General features: G+C 39.6%; 1 non-coding gene across 1 annotated transcript; it reads right to left on the reverse strand.

Annotated features, from left to right (window-relative positions):
• Window positions 1–686: 686 nt before the first annotated feature.
• LOC133813229 (small nucleolar RNA R71) lies at window positions 687–792 on the reverse strand. Its single transcript, XR_009884265.1, has one exon. It is a non-coding gene; the product is annotated as a small nucleolar RNA R71 (small nucleolar RNA).
• Window positions 793–4813: the final 4021 nt, after the last annotated feature.

Raw genomic sequence — 4813 nt, forward strand, 5'->3', positions numbered from 1 at the left:
ATATTTTACCGATCAATTTTTTGGTGTCGTTGTTGGGCACTAATAACCAATATTAAAATTAATTGTTTTTCCTTCTACTTTGGTTTTATTCTAACATTTTCTAATTTGAGTTGCTTTCAAATTTCTCAATTTCAGATGATCTAGTTTATGTGACGTCAGGGTTCGAATATACTAATGCATGTTGATCCTGAGATTGAGAAGACCTGCAAAAGAAAAAGGAAATATAAAATACTAGAAAGAATGACGAAGAATGTTAATAATGTTCCCAACAACAATCTGAATCAGGATAATGAGGGTAACGCTGCAGCTGAGGCAAACCCACCACTGAGGGATTATGTACTCCTTATTGTTACAGGGATACCCTTTAGTATTCGGCCACCTACTCTCAAGGCAAATAATTTTGAGATCAAGCCTTTGATTATCCAAATGGTTAATAATTGCGTTCAGTTTGGGGGGCTACCTAATGAAGATCCAAACCTCCATATTACCAACTTTTTGGTGCCATGCACTACTTTAAAAATGAATGGAGTAAATAACGATGCAATCTGCTTGAGGCTATTTTTGTTTTCTTTGAGATACAGAGCTAAAAGTTAATTAATTTCACTGCAAGCAAACTCCATTTCGACATGGGAGGACCTTGCCCAAAAAATTCCTCACTAAGTATTTTCCTCCTGCTAAAGCAGCCCGGATTAGAGGTGAAATAAATCATTTCTATCAATGTTAAGGGGAATCATTATTTGATGCTTGGGAAAGGTTTAAAGAGCTGCATCGAAAATGCCCACATCATCGTATAGTGAAATGGATGTTGGTGCACACTTTTTAGGACTATAATAGATGTAGTAGCGGGTGGAGAATTTATGAGCAAAAGTGCTAACGAAGCATATGAGTCATTGGAGGAGATGGCCATGAACAACTATCAATGGACAACTGTGCGAGAAAATAAGTAGGTGGAGGGAGTTCTAGAAGTTGATCCTATAGCTATGCTCACCGCTCAAATTGCTTCATTGACCAAGCAAATGCAACAACAACATAACATTTCAGCTCAAGCAATGCAACTACAACCTGCTCCTATTATTTGTGAGACATGTGGAGGCCCTCATCACTTTTAGCAATGTCCAGCAACGGGTGCTTATTCAGTAGATGATATTCCACTTGAAATGGTGCAAGCTATTGGTAATTACCCTAAACAACAGAATAATAACCCATACTCCAACACTTATACTCCAACGTACAAGAACAATCCAAATCTATCATGGAGTAATAATCAAGGGCACAAACACATTATCATTCAAATCCGCCTCAATATCCTCCAAATAGACCATCCTATGGGCTCAATCAAAGACCCTTTTATGACAATCAAAGGCCACAAATGCAACAATATCAACAACCATCGCCTCAAGTGACTAAACCAGAGGTACCCGCTAATTTATTGAGCCAATTTATGATAGAAACAAGATCCTCCATTCAAAGTTTAGAAACACAAGTTGGTCAACTTGCAAAGCTAATGGAGAATTGTAATCAAGGGGCTCTACCTAGTTCCACCGTGGTGAATCCCAAATAGCAATGACAAGCTGTCACTTTGAGGAGCGGGACTAAGTATGATGGGCTTACAGTGGATGACAAGGGAAAGAAGATAGAGGATCAACATGTCACTAATCCATCACAAGATAAGGTTACTGAAGACCTTCCAAAGAAAGAGAAGTTGAAATACACTGAGCGTACACCAAAGATTCCTTATCCTCAGTGGTTCCGAAAGGCCAACCTTGACAAACAATTCTCCAAATTTATCAAGGTATTTAAGAAACTTCACATAAACATTCCCTTTGTTGAGGCTCTTGAACAAATTCCTAGTTATGTGAATTTTATGAAATAGATATTGTCTAATAAGAAAAAAATGGAGGATTATGAAACAGTGGCTTTGACAGAAGAGTGTAATGCAATTATTCAAAAGAAACTTCCTCAAAAGTTAAGAGATCTGAATAGCTTCACTATACCTTGCACCATTGGGAACTTTCATTGTGAGAGGGCTTTATGTGATATGGGTGCAAGCATTAATTTAATGAAGTTGTCCGTATTTAGAAGACGTTCTTGTCAAAGTGGACAAATTCATCTTTCCCGCTGATTTTATTGTTCTTGATATGGAGGAAGATGAAGATGTGCCAATTATTTTGGGGAGGACACTTTTAGCCACCGGTCAAGCTTTGATAGATGTTCAAAAAGGAGAGTTGAGGCTAAGAAAGTAGGGCGATAAGGTTGTATTTAATGTGTTCAAGGCTTTGAAGTATCCTTGAGCAAGCGATAGTTGCTTTAGTGTGAATGTAATTAAGGAAAGTTTGTCAAAGGAAAAATTCATCGAAGATCCACTTGAGATGAGAGTCTTCTTTCAGCAAGTATGGAAAACTGTGATGACACTGAGGTCATTGAATATGTAAATTGGTTAAACTCCGCTGGACCAATTTATAAGAAGAAATATGAGGAACTTGGACAAGGGTCCGAGAGACCACTACCATCTATTGAGAAGCCACCAATACTTGAATTGAAGACCTTACCATAACATCTTAAGTACGCTTATTTGGGTAAGAATAACACTGCAGACAGAAACTTCAAAGGTCATAAGGATTGGAAAAAACCTCAACGTTGAACACAAAAGGGATCTGAACGAGTTCTTGAGAAATAACCTCGATGTCTTCGCCTGGTCACATGCTGACATGGTAGGCATCAGTCCGAGCGTGATAAGAAACGTACCTACCAAACAACATAAGAGAAGGCTATTGGAGAAGGAAAGAAAAGAAGCCTTAAATGAAGAGGTAGCTCTCCTCTTAAAATGCGAATTCAATAGGGAAATGAAATATCCGACATGGATAGCCAACCCTATCCTAGTTCCAAAACCAAAAAAAAAAAAAAGTGGAGGACCTGCATCAACTTCTCCGACCTCAACAAGGCCTACCCAAAGGACTAATTTGATCAACTCGTTGACGCCACGGCTGGTCACGAGCTAATGTCTTTCATGGACGTGTATTCTAGATATAACCAAATCATGATGAACCCAGTAGACCAAGAGCATACCAACTCATGATGAACCTATGTGCCTTATCTGCATGCTAATATACGAAGCATGATGTATATGAGTATATTTAGTAGTAATGGGATTTGATAATTAATGCATGAGTAGTGTAAATTTGTGTTTTGATATGTATACTATGTGTGTAAATATTGTGATTTTTTTGACCTGCCCATGGAATGATTTTGGATGTGAGCATCAAGACTGAGGGGTTAAGTCAGTGATTGCAAACTAATTCAAACTGTATGCACTCAAGATAGTTAATTGGACCTAGTATTGTTAGAATGGGGGCTACAGATGATAGTTAGGGTCGGAACCCTCCATCTACCCCTAGAATTTGCAGCAAATGCTTGCTGGTAGGAGAGTAAGACTGCTAGATCAGGATAAGGAGATTGGATGGTTAAGACAGCGGCACCTGTCGGGGAAAGTTGCTTCGTATGTCATGACAGAAGGGGCACCAGTGTTGGTTCAACTTGAGGATGGAAATAGATAAGAGTTACCATATGAACAACGTTAGAAGCATTATCCTCTAGTTTTGGAGGAAGGTTTGGGTTGCTCAAGGACTGATCAGTGGATAGGCGTGATTAACTCCATCCTTGATGATATGAGAATTGTAGGCCATGATAGAGTAGTTGTGCCATGCGTATGCGGCAGGAGGACTCCCTGATGTGGGAGGAAATAGTACCCCAGACCTAGAATGTTGTTATGGTGGGTTGGGAGGAATTCAGACAGTGATTTGATAAAGGAGGCTATTGTGACACAGTTTGAACTGCGAAGGCTAATAGGTTTACGAACTTGGTTCAGAATGGTAAGACAATGATAGAGTATGTCAATAAATTTGATGGGTTGGTCAACCTGCTTCTGATTTGATGCAAGTGGATGTAGCCAGGAAAGAAGGATTTATTTAAGGACTGAATTTTAGGTGGCCCAGAGCATTAGGGCCGCTCTAGTGCATGAGATTTTCGTCTATGCTCGGGCAGTAAAGAGGGCCTTGTTATTAAAGACATGAGAAATGATATTTGGAGTGTGAATGGTGCAGGGCAAGAAGCGCAGGTAATGGTATTCCCATATGCGGGATTAATTAAGGGTAGATGCCCGGTAACCATAAAAGAAGGATCCCTGATAGTTCTACTAATCCTAGTTTTTAGAGGAAGGGTTATAGTTTACAGGATAGCCGTATGGACGGCGATGAGGCCTAGTGAAGTTATTTAGTATGCGCCATATGCAGGAGATGCCATTTTGGAGGATGCTAAGGGAAGGTATGTTTTCCATATGGAATAGTTAAGCACATTAGGGCGGATTGCCCGAGATTAGAGAAGGGAGGACTTGTTTGCCTCGTTACAATCAGAGCTCAAGGATAGTCCTTCGGAGGCGACAGACTGACTAGTTAGCCCTCGTTCTTTGTTATATGATTAGCTGGAAGAATTCAGTGTTGCGTATCTCACAGAAAAGATTCAGATATGACGTACATGCCTCAAGGTTGTTATACAATGAGGCTTAAGATATTAGTGTTTGTTGGGGAAGAGTTAGTAACTTTTAAGAGAAGAATTGGAATACAAGTGGTAAAAGTGATTGAGCTTGTCATATGAGAGCTTTGATATGAGCCTGAGTAGGAGCAAATCGATTAAATAAGGAACAACCTTGGATTGCAGGAGATGGTAATAATGTCTGGATTTGGAAGGGAAGGTCTCGGTTGCATCTATGAGATGCCTAGACATTGGGGTAGATATCACCTGGAATATATCAATTAGA

This window comes from Humulus lupulus, chromosome 1 (genome assembly GCF_963169125.1).
Source record: "Humulus lupulus chromosome 1, drHumLupu1.1, whole genome shotgun sequence".
NCBI classification, from domain to species: domain Eukaryota; kingdom Viridiplantae; phylum Streptophyta; class Magnoliopsida; order Rosales; family Cannabaceae; genus Humulus; species Humulus lupulus.